The following is a 12,742-nucleotide window of genomic DNA, read 5'->3' as shown; positions in this document are numbered from 1 at the left end:
ATACAAGTAACTTTCTGTTGCTAGCAAGTAAATTGTTTCATAAATCACAAATTTAAATATTAATAAAGAAATAATTGGTGACTTGGTGGGTTTTAAATTTGATAGTAATGAAAAGTAATATGTTGAGAGAAAATTCTTCCTCTCAACATATTACTTTGTTAGAGAAAAGAGGTAACACTTCACTAAAGATAATGAAATATTTATCTTCTTTTATAGAGAACCTGTAATATTGTAGACATTTTACAGAAGAAGTTACCTATAAAGGAATGTGAAAATGGGGAAAATTGCGGTGGTGACCTAATTTGTGTATAAGGGGGAGAAATATAAAGAAAAGGGTAATGAAATTCTAATGCATGTTATATGATTCAGTGATATTCATTGAATTTCATAGGCATTAAGCTTCTTATAAGATGATAGCGATAGTGGTTCTAAATTAGTTCTTGATTTCAGATCTAATCAGGAGCTTTGGGTATAGAAGATGTGTAAGATTTTAAATGATACAGTCAATCTGATTTTCAAAATAAAGCAGAAAAATAACTGGTAATAGCAACACCTGTTTGAAGTGAATGCTACTGAGATAGTAGGGATAGTAGGTTTACCTGAACCTGATGTACAAAATCTTGAGCAGGTAATTTGTGATAACCCAAACACAAAGGGTATAAGAACCTAGAGTAATTTAGGACTGTGCATGGTTGGCTGAGAGAGCAAAAGATACTTGTTGACAATAGATTTGAAGTTCTGTTGATAATAATTTGTGGGAAATACATGCAATGCAAAGCGTCGAATGGTTAATGGATGTTAAGACTTTGGTCAGCAATTGTTGAAATTTCTAATGTCCTTGAGTTAGAAGACCATGGGAGATTGTAATCGAGGTGGAATTAGACATCCATCCAGATGTCTCCTAGAGAATTATAAGTAGGTTTGGTCCAGTGAACTCCCTAGTGACGAGCCTGCCAAAACCATTTTAAAGCTGCAACCTTTAAAATGCAAGGATATTGAAATGTCGCCATGATGCCCATCATAATCTCAATAGACACGACCCATATTATATGCTAGAAGAGATGGAGAAATGTCATGAGCCTTGCTCCTGTGACTAAACATGGTTTTTTCCACTTCAAGCTGACAATAAGCAAAGTGATGTTATTGCATCAGGTGATGAATTTTCTGTCATCTAATATTGCCTGGTAACACAGAGGGTCTTCCATTCCTTCATGTGATGTGGATGCTACACCCTGAATTCTTCTTATCTGTATTTAAAATGTGACATCCACATCTTCTTACCTTGGTTGTCACCACAACCACAGTCAAATTTACTGCACCAATGTACTAGGTGCATTTTTTTTTGACCTTGGAAAAAAAAAAAAAAAAAATGGGGGAGGGGAGAAGATATACCCAGAGTTATTAACAGTTCTGCCATTGTGAAAGTGCAAGCAGGGAATTTGGCTGTTGCCCACTTGACCCACATGTGAAACCTGAATATCAGGTTTCACATGTGGCATCACTGCTTCAGGCTCCAAGTATCAGGCCTAGTTATCATAGCTGGATGAACATCTAACATTTATATTGCCTACACTCCCCTTTTCATTTCTCTCTCTCTCCTTGAATAATAGGAAAAATCAATCAAAACCTACATTAATTATAAATTCTGTTAATCAGACTAAATGGATTCAAACGATATGTAGGATTAGCTTGTAAATAGCAAATTAGTAATCTGGCAAAGTGATGCAAGAAATATTGCTAGTTTATACTCCCTCAGCAAAAAAAAAAAAAAAAAAAAAAAAAAAACCACTTATTTTGCCAATCCCTTCTAATAATTTGCTTGCTCAAATTTATTCAAACTACTGACTTCCACAACACCAGACAAAAGTTTGAACTAACAATCAGTTATTCTCTTACTGAAAGCAAATTTTTGTATAGTCTGCAATTGTCCCTTTATAATTGTATATCCCCTTTGTGTGGGCAATCTGAAAAAGGGTAAGGATGCCATCATAGTTTAGTTCACTTGGTTCATTCAAAGCTTCAGTCAGTTTTTGTACATGCTTGGTTTCCAGATGTTGCTATTTGCTGAACTCAGATGTTTATTAGTGAGAGTTACCAATATAGTGCTTGATAATCTTGGTGCTCTTTTCTTATAGATTTTTTCATACATACTTGAAAACTTCATTTTAGGAAGACACAGATCTGTAACAGGTGTTCCAACAGATTTTTGTCTTCCTAAAATGAGGCTTTCAAACCTGTGTGTGCCTATTACTCAAGATACTATCTACCATTTCCTTATACAATGGGATAATCACATCTTTCATTCTTCTCAAAGAACACTTGCAGATGCTCACAGAATTCCCATGAGCTGTCTGTTTGCACTGCTCACTCAAATATTTTGCAACGCATAGTAATACTATAATAAAAAAGTAAAGTGCAGCCATTATCAACCCACTGCAGGGTGGAAGCCTCCTCAACAATTCATGCTGAGGGAAATGGACCATTATCTGCCACGCTGGTCCAGTGCGGGTTGGCAGATCGACCGTATTCAGCAGTCAGGGGGCTTGAACCCCTGAAATTAAAAGCAAAAGACGAAATCTTCCATGACAAGCGCATAATTTGGTCCTTGAGGCTGTCACAGACATTCTCTCAGATATGCCAGACAAGCTGTTCTTGCTACCTGTGAGTCTAAAACGCTGATGGAACTGATATTCGGGTGACACTCAAGTCAAAGTGGACCTAATTTCGGCGAAGTCCGGACGGTCTATGACAGCCAAATCCTCTGCTTGCACCTTCACGATGGTGGGACTGTTAGTAATCCTGGGTATAACCCTCATGCACAAGTACATGGTGGGTGACCACCCAGGTGTGAACCAACGTAAGCAGGGTCGAGGTGTGGCGCCCACACCACATGGAGGAACGCCGCCCTCTATGTTACCAGGCAGTACTAGGTGGTAGATGACTCTCATCAACCGGTGAAATACCACCACTTTGCTTATTGGAGGCTTGAAGTGGTGGAACCCATGTTTAGTCTCTAGAGCTAAGTTCCGGCCAACCCTTCCCTATCTCTTCCACCATGCAGTATGATTGATGATTTTTGAGGTTATGATGAATGTCGTGGCGAGATCCAATATTCCTTACATTTCGAGGGTACAGCTCTAAAACGGTGTTCGCAGGCCGGCCGCTAGTTAGTACACCGGACTGAACCTATTGGTAACTCTCTAGGAAGCTTCCGGATCAGCTAGTGTATAATCTTGCTACCTCTACTCTGCCAGATAGTGACTGGAGGGAGTCCGAGTAGTGTGTATGCGGGGAGCATTGTCGAGGCCACGTTATGTCAAGGATCTGGGTATATTCTTACCACATGTACGCCATATCCAAAAATTCATTACTTCATACAGCATGTCCCACCCACTTTTTCTTACTATTGAATACACCATGAATTGTCAAAATAATAGAGCAAGCTTATCTGCGAAAAGATCTAAACCTCCCAAGGACTTCCTAATTCATTTCACAAATATACGTGGTCTCAATTCTAATCTCAACGATGTCCATTTCCACTTGCAGTCTTCCAAACCCCATGTACTTTTTCTGACTGAATCTCAGTTATCAGTTGATTCAACTACTGCTCATCTCAGATGTCCAAATTATTTGCTGTATGATTCCTTTCGCCTCAAAGGTGGTACTTGTGCATATGTCCGTTCTGATATTCCCTGTCAGAGACTTGGCAATTTGGAATCTCCTCTCTTTGATCTTCTCTGGCTTAAAATCTCTCTACCTCATTGTGTAAAATTCATCTGTTGTCTCTACCGTTCTCCCAACTCCACTAATCACTTGGAGCTCTTTGACATCCTCTCTTTGCAACTTGACTTTCTCCAGTCCAACTTTCCTAACAGTGAGGTAATTTTCCTTGGTGATTTTAACGTTCACAACTCCAGCTGGCTTCCGTTTTCTAGTCACACCGACCCAGCAGGTCGAGATGCTGAGGCTTTTGCAATTACTAATGACCTAGCACAGATTGTTCATTTACCTACAAGAATACCGGATAATCCTAATCATACAGCCAATACGCTTGATCTTTTTCTCACAAACAACCCTTCTAAGTACAAGGTTGAAGTGAGAGGTCCTTTAGGCACTTCAGATCACAACTTGGTGATTGCCTCTTCTCCAATGGAACCTTTATCTCATGGCTATTCCCAACCTCGTATTGTTTGGCATTACAAGAATGCAAAATGGGATGACCTGCGAGACTTCTTTTCTTCTTTTCCTTGGTCTGATTACTGTTTCAAAACTTCTGATGTCAACGTTTGCTCAGATCGTGTCAGTGAAATTATTCTTGCAGGAATGGAATCCTGTATCCCACACTCCACTTTAAAATCTCGTCCTTTATCTAAACCTTGGTTTTCCAATAAATGTGCTAAGGCTGTCCAAGAGAAGAACGTTGCATATCGTAATTGGCTTGTTTCTAATTCTTCAGTTTCATTTTCTGCCTACACCAAAGCTCGCAACAATTGTAAAGCAGTAATTAATCAGTCCAAACTAGAGTTTGAACAGGCTAAGAGTAGAAAACTTGCTTCTTGCCCTAATGGTAGCCGAGCATTCTGGTCTCTTGCCAAAGCTATTGGCCGCAACTTTTGCCCATCTCTGCTCCCACCTCTGTCCAAACCAGATGGTTCTGTTGTCACTTCAGCCAAGGATAAAGCTGACCTGCTAGCATCCCATTTTTCTTTGAGCTCATGTATTAATGATCTTGGTAAAACACCTCCCACCATTCCTAACACGCTCCATTCAATGCCTCCTGTGGTCTTCCGTCAAAAGGATATCAGAAGGATTTTGATGAATCTTGATGCTAAGAAAGCTCCAGGTCCTGATGGTATTTCTCCACTTGTTCTCAAAACCTGTGCTCCTGAACTTACTCCTATTCTTTGCCGCCTTTTTTCACTTTCTTATTCCAAAGGTGTTTTTCCTTCTGCTTGGAAATTTGCTCATATCCAGCCAGTTCCTAAAAAGGGTGACAAATCCCTCCCATCCAATTATCGTCCCATTGCAATTACTTCTACTCTTTCTAAAGTAATGGAGAAATCAATTAACCGCCAACTCTTAAACTACCTAGAAACTTTCCGTCTGATCAACGATCGCCAGTATGGATTCCGTCAGTGTCGATCCACTGGTGATATTCTGGCTTATGTTACCCATTTATGGACTAATTCAATGGAAAGGTTCGGTGAAACACAAGTAGTTGCTCTTGACATCTCAAAGGCTTTTGATCGTGTTTGGCATAAAGGTCTTCTAAACAAGCTTCCATCTTATGGTTTGCCAACTGTTTTTAGTAATTGGTTATCCAGTTTTCTCTCTGATCGCTCACTGAGGGTGATGGTAGATGGCTCTCTGTCTTCTAACTTCTCCACTAATGCCGGTGTCCCCCAAGGTTCAGTTCTTTCCCCCACTCTTTTCCTCTTGTATATCAATGACCTTCTTCCATTGACTGGAAATCCTATCCATAGTTTTGCCGATGATAGCACATTGCATTCAACTTTCCATTTTGAGAAACCTTGTCCAGCTCAATCAGCTTTAAGTTCTCGAAAATCTGCTGCCAATTCCTTAAATGCCGATCTTCAGGTAATTCTCCAGTGGGGCAAAGACAACTTAGTTGATTTCAACCCTTCTAAAACTCAATCTTGTCTTATATCTCGCAAAAAGGATTCTTCTGCTCCTATGCTTATCTTTAGTGACACTCCGATTTCTAGGCAAAATGATATATCTCTTTTGGGGATTACCCTGACTTCTAATCTCTCTTGGCACAAGCACATTACAAATATTGCTTCCTCTGCATCTAAAAAACTTGGTTTTCTCTTTCGCTCTCGGCGTTACTTTTCTCCCAAACAGCTGCTCACTCTGTATAAATCGCAAATCCGCCCTGCCATGGAATATTGTTCCCACATCTGGGGTGGTGCCCCCAAAACCTCTCTCAGGCTTCTTGATTCCATTCAGAAGAGGGCAGTTCGGTTAATTAATGATTCATCTCTAACAGAGTCTCTCCACTCGCTGTCTCATAGACGCACTGTTTCTGCTGCATGCCTCTTCTACAGATACTTCCATGGGCACTGTTCTTCTGAATTGGCTTCTATAATTCCCGCTCTCTCTTTCAAAACAGTCCGAACACGTGCCGCCACCAGCCAACATCCATTTACTGTCCAAATTCAAACCCACAGAACCAACTTTTCATCTTCCTCATTTATTCATTCAACTGCCGTTTTCTGGAACAACCTTCCTTCATACGTATTTCCTGAAAATTACAATCTACAGAAGTTCAAGTCCAATATCAACAAATATCTTCTTTCGTCTTCTCAACCTCCAACCCAAGCACGGTACTAAGTACTATAGGTTTAATACCTCTCGTGTTTGGGGTTCTCATAAAAAAAAAAAAAAAAAAAATAACACATACTAAACAAGGATTAGCGAGAAACATCCACGCTCGCGATTTTGTCACCCCTCTCCCCCACCTACTGAGCACTGTTTTGACCGGGAAAGATAATTTTAGCCACGCCCATGTTTTTTTATGGCAGAAAATGTTCACGGTGCTTTAAAATTCACATTTTTTTAGGTTTCATTTTATATTAAATCAGCGACCACGAATACGTGAAACCACAAATACAGATACCGCGAATAGCGGGGGTTTACTGTATACAGGGTGATTCACTACCAGTGCGACAAACTTGCAGGTGTAGGGGGCACAAAGACGAATCAGAATCACATAGCATTGCAGGGTCCAAAATGCCTTCGTCATGCGGTAGAGGACGTTGAACAGGAGATCGCGTGAACAGCAATCCCACTGGAAGTCGACATTTGCGAACCAGTTCCCGAGGCAGTAGGATGGACGAGTATTCAAATGTTGAACTGGCCGACATGCACCTCGCGTATGGAGCTGCGGACTGTAACGGGTGCGCCACTCTGTGCTTGTACCAGGAACGTTTCCCGCACAGGCGTGCTCCTCATCATACGATTTTCGCACGTGTGCACAGAAGGTTACGTGAGACTGGTTGTTTCACGAGAGGTACCATGAATCGAGAGCGAACGACGAGGATGCCAGACAATGAGGAGAATGTCCTACGTCTTGCAGAAGGCAATCCGAGTATGAGTACTCGAGCGATAGGCCAACGATTGGGTATTTCCCAATCCACTGTATGGAGGATACTGTCAACAAACCAAATGAGTTCATACCATCTGCAACGCATCCAATCATTGGAGCCTGCGGATTATCCACTCAGGAGAACTTTTGCTACTTGGTTTCTTCAACCGAAACAGTTTGCAAATGCTGACTTCCAGCAGGATCGCTGTTCACGCGACCTCCCGTTCAGCATCCTCTACCGCATGACGAAGGCATTTCGGACCCTGCAATGCTATGTGTGCCCCCTACACCTCCTGCAAGTTTGTCGCACTGGTAGTGAATCACCCTGTATATTACATTGCAATATAATAAATAAATAAATTAATTAATTCATTCATTCCATGTTTACTCTGGTTGGCTGAGGCCAGAAGAGTTTCCTGCTTAACTGTAACTGTTTTGCTACAATTGATTTACCAGCACAGAAGCCAACTATACACGCATGTTGTAGCAGCAGAGTATAGACTCTACTTGCAACAAGTGATAGTGCATCTGTGTACGTTGCTACAGCTAGCCCTAAATAATAACATTAAAAAACCTCAATATTTCTGTTTGAGATCGAACTAAGGATCCTGCATATGTAGAACTCACACGATAACACCATTACATCAAAGAAATATTTGTGTCGGTAGGATATCTCACATTTTTCAGTAGCTTCATTGCCAGTTGATTAGTATCCTTGGGCGTTGTCATGGCAGCTGAGTGCAGACCATATGATCAAAAACCCTGTACATTAATATTCATAGATTTTGCTATGATAAATAACCTCTATTTCTGGTCTATGAAAAAGCCTGCTTAAAAAAAAAAAAAAGAAAGACATGTTGAACTTTGTTTATCTGTGGGGAATAGTAAGTTATGTGAAGCTTATATACAAGGGTTGCTCAAAAAGTTATCTGCTATAGTAATAAAGAAACAATATAATTTCTTTGTTACTATTTTTTATATTTTATTTATTTTCGGATGATATATCCCCTTGAGTTCAGCATATGCCCCCCACCACTTGAGGGCATGGAGAAGTACTATAAGGCAGGTGGTTAAACTCCTGGAATTTTCAATCTCTCAGAACAGCAATTGCTTTATGGGACTTGTGTACAGGAGCATTGCCATGAAGAAACAAGTCACTCCTTCTCTGTTCCTTTATGGTCCCTGTTAAATTTTTGAAAACAACAGCATAAGCATTTCCAGTGATTTCCTTGTGCATGCAATTTGTTAAAAGAATTCTTTCCATGTCCCAAAAAAATGGTGACCATGATCTTCCTAACAGGCACTTCTGTCCCGAATTTTTTGGGAAATTGTAACCTAGATCCCAGTGATGATCAGTTACCATTAGTTACAAATTCTGGAAGGAAACCCTTGTGGATCTGCATCATAAATGTATAAATTTTTCTTGCGGAATTGAGCCCTGCACCACTTTTTGAAGAGATATGAACATTCTTGGTACCCAACAAGACCTAACTCGTGATATAGCTAAGTGTTCATTAGGGATGGTCAGTACCAACTCCTCAGAAATATCTAATGTCCACCCTGCCTAATCAAGTCTTCAGTATTTTGGTACATTTTTGCAATTTTTACTAGATACGTCATCCTGAATGGGATTCATCTTCTTTGGATTCTCGAACCCATTTAATCTGCTTTGATCAAATTTTTATATGGTATTTAAAGAGGGGCATCATCTCCTTTTGGTCCATTCCTTTCTTTTATCAATTATTTGATTTGATATCCCAGTGTTCCAGCTTTGCGACTTTCATGTTATTTTCATGGTGGCTCAAATTTAATGAAGCAATACCTTGTGCTTTGAATGAATCTAACTATGCCATGAAATACTAAATTTAATGATAATTGACTTTGATAAGTAGAATAATAATTTGAAAGAGATAATGGCATAAATTAACCCCGAATATTAAGAGAGTCACATGAATTAGAACAAAATTGTTAATTTGTTGAGTTACATAAGTATTATGTAACTCAATAAATTAACTTTTGTAATATAACTTATGTAATATATTATATAATATTGAGTTATATAATATATTACATACGTTATATTGAAAATAACATAAATTAAATAATGTAAGTTTATGACACCCAGGTACTTGACTTTCTAGTGGTACATTGGAGTGCAACTGAATGCTACATGAACTGAAAGGAAAGGGTTTTCATTATTATAGTTCATATGAAGTTACAATATGAAGTTACTCTTTCTTACTATGTAACAGTATGCAAGAAGTTTTAGCATATGTTTCCAGGTAGTAAAATTGCTTGTCAATGAAACTTGGTTAAAATAATAGTTAAAGTAATATGTCATAGGAAATTGCATATATTCTAGCCATTCGCTTTCACAAAGAATTGAATACAAACTGGACAAAAAATACTGCTAATATTGCTTTTATTGAATCAGCAACTGATGTATATACTAAACAATTGGATATGCAAGTCAATTCTTAAATGAAAGTGTATTGACAGTGGAAAACTTTTTTAATGGATCCGTCTAAGGACATTCAATACTAGATTAGATTTTAAAATGAAAATTATTATGGAGTCTGAGAAAAGACTTAATTTGCGTGGGGACCTCCCCTGAGTCCAAGGATGCTCTCATAATTATGGCTAAGGGTTTGATTACTTCCTTTGCCGTCTCCTTTAATATAACTGGATAGATTTTGATGTTTAACTTCAACAATTTCTCTTCCACTTTGCTTTCAGTTATTACAAAACCATTAAGTACCCTGCTACAATTCGATAACCTTCTAGCATTTTCAAACCTTAACTCCTCATGTGTGAATGTAGATGCAAAATACTCATTCAGTTTGTTTGCTATCTGAGCAGGATCATCAACAGTCGAACCACTGATATCAAGTGGACCAATCAGATTCACCCCCTTCCTTTTGGAGTTTATATATAAATAAAGAAATCCTTGCTCTTTTTCTTAGCATCCTTTTGCCACAGATTTCTCGTAATCTTCCTTCGCCTGCCTAACCTCTTTTGTGACCTGATTACAGACTAGCTTATATCTGCCATAGGCTTCTGGGTCGCCTGATAATTTGTATTCATCCCATGCATTTTTCTTCTCTGTCACAAGTCTCATTAGTTCATTTGATAACCATTTAGGCCTAAACCTTGAACAATATTTCTTAATAGTGAAACTTTTAGTAGCTTCCACGATTAATTCCTTGAACGCTTCCCACTTAGAATTTGCTGTTGGTAACATCATCAGTTGATCCCACTGTACAGAATTTAAAAACTGTCTGAGACCATTGTACTCACCTTTACGGAAGCAAAAGCTCTTTCCTTTACCCCCTATGATAATTATATCTTTAAGTAAATCCCACATCAGTACACTGTGATCACTGCCACCTAGTGGTTCCTTTATCTGCAAATTCTTAATACACGAATGATCACTGCTGATAACCAGATCAAGAGTATTACCGTCTCTGGTTGCTTCTCGAACATGCTGCTGCAGAAAACAATCATCCAACAAATCCACAAAAGTCTTACTAGTGTGTGACCAACCCACAAGTTCCAGTATCTGGGAAGTTAAAATCCCCCATTACAAGACATTCTGATTTACTTGCCCACTCTATTTCTCTGTACAATTGTACATTGTACTCATTCGAGTCATTTGGCCTATAACACACTCCTACTCTTATTTTTGCTTTTGCAGTGCTTATGTCACACCAAACTGACTCAACAGTGCACTGTTCATCTATATCAACTGGGTGCACATCTTTTGTTTTTATGTTAATAACAGCATAACACCTCCTCCCTTTCTGTCCTTTCTGTGCACATTGTACTCCCCAAAATCCAATTCTGCATTTCTAATATCTGTGTGACACTACGTCTCTGATATCCCAACAATATCCGCCTTTGACGTCTTGACCAGCACTTCAAATTCATCAAATTTATTTACTATACTTCTATCATTGATATACATGCAAGTATACCAATGTATAGTGTATGATATCAAAATTAATTTTTGTATCCAGTTTCTTTGTGTGACAAAGGGTGCACATTGTAGTATCCAATCAAATTGGTCAGTCAAGACTTCTCCTTAATAAATCCATGCTGTGTCTGAACTATTACTGCAGTCTTGTCTAGGTAATCCTGTATCTCCTCTTTAACCACTGACTCCATTATTTTCTCTGAAACAGAAGTTAAACTAACAGGTCTATAATTATTTGTATCACCCTTTGCACCCCTTTTGTGAATTGGGGATACAGCTGCACATCTCCAGTCCATGGGGACCTCCCCTGACTCTAAGGATGCACTCATAATTATGGCTAAAGGTTTGCTTATGTCCCTTGCTGCCTCCTTAAATATAACTGGATAGATTCCATCTGCCCCAGGTGCCTTTTTTTATGTTTAACTTCAACAATTTCTCCTCCACTTTGCTCTTAGTTATTACAAAATCATTTAACTCTCTGTTAGAGTTATTATTATTATTAGCCATATGGTGCAAGGAATCCTGAAGCTTATTCTGCACCAGCCAAAAAAAAAAGAAATTTTCTGAATTATCCCTAGAAAGAGAGTCAGAAGTAGAAGGGAATCACCAAGAAAAAGAAGAATGATGATATCCAGCTCAGGACCCTGGATGTGCCAAGCCCTTACTCACCAGATGTGAGCCCCTGGGGATAAGTTTTTGATAAACTTCTGGCATTCCCTTCCTTGAATAACTCCCCATGTGTGAATTGTAGATGCAGAATACTCATTCAGTTTATCAGCTACTTGAGCAGGATCATCAGTAGTCGAACCATCTACATTATACACTATTCCAAGAGTGGTCTTACAATTGCCTTATACAGTGGGATTATGACCTCGCTACCTCTACAAGAAAATGTATGATAAATCATGGATAGGCCATCATGAGTCTTCCTTGCCAGTTGAATATAAACATTGAACATTGTTAACAAGAGTACACTTCAACAGGCAAAGTTTTTACAGCTCCAGCTAATCAAGAATTTTTTTTTAAATTTTTGCCTTTTTATTGACTTAAATTGGCATATTAGTTTATATTCTAGAGTTGCTTTATATTCCTAGTAACAATACTTTAGTTTAATTTGAACTTAGATAGAGATTTTTTAGTATCGGTAAGGGTATCTAATCCACATGTTGGACAAGTTTTTTGCAGTTCCCGAGTTTTTAATTATATTTAGCTGGTTTATTGACTTAATTGTTAGATTAAATTATTTTCTCTAAGTAGCTTATAGACCTAGTCAAGCTCCGTGGTTTATTTTGAATTTAGATAGCGCGATTTTGAAAGTTTTGGTTTGGTTTTTGGTTTTTTTTTTAGGAGCATTAGCAACTAAGGCCATATTGCTCCAGGATATGCGGTGGTCATTCCCTGAATGACCTTTCCGCATCCTCCGTATTTGGTGGTGACGGGCTTGAACCCCGGTCTAATCAAGAAGCGTATGCTACGCACTGCTGCTCCTTCCCACCTGGCTACGGAGGCGCCATTTTGAAAGTAATTAATACCTTGTGTCTGTCCGTAGATTTTACCATTTGTAACTTGCCACCATTGTTATACAATACAATGTGTACCCCGAACTAGATAGCATAAGGTTTAACGGAAAACTAGATAGCGAGTATAGTACTATCACTTAA

At 38.8% G+C, this 12,742-nt stretch overlaps 1 protein-coding gene across 2 annotated transcripts in view; it reads left to right on the top strand.

Annotated features, from left to right (window-relative positions):
* The window catches only part of LOC150080271 (uncharacterized), a 338,192-nt gene that overhangs the window by 230,203 nt on the left and 95,247 nt on the right, over positions 1 to 12,742 (top strand). The gene's annotated exons all lie outside the window — the stretch shown is intronic.

The sequence above is a fragment of the Mastigoproctus giganteus genome, chromosome 9, assembly GCF_048544385.1.
Source record: "Mastigoproctus giganteus isolate SK-2022 chromosome 9, ASM4854438v1, whole genome shotgun sequence".
In the NCBI taxonomy this organism is placed as follows: Eukaryota; Metazoa; Arthropoda; class Arachnida; order Uropygi; family Thelyphonidae; genus Mastigoproctus; species Mastigoproctus giganteus.
Note: the sequence above shows the minus strand (reverse complement) of the source record. Positions and strands in the feature narration are given on the sequence as shown.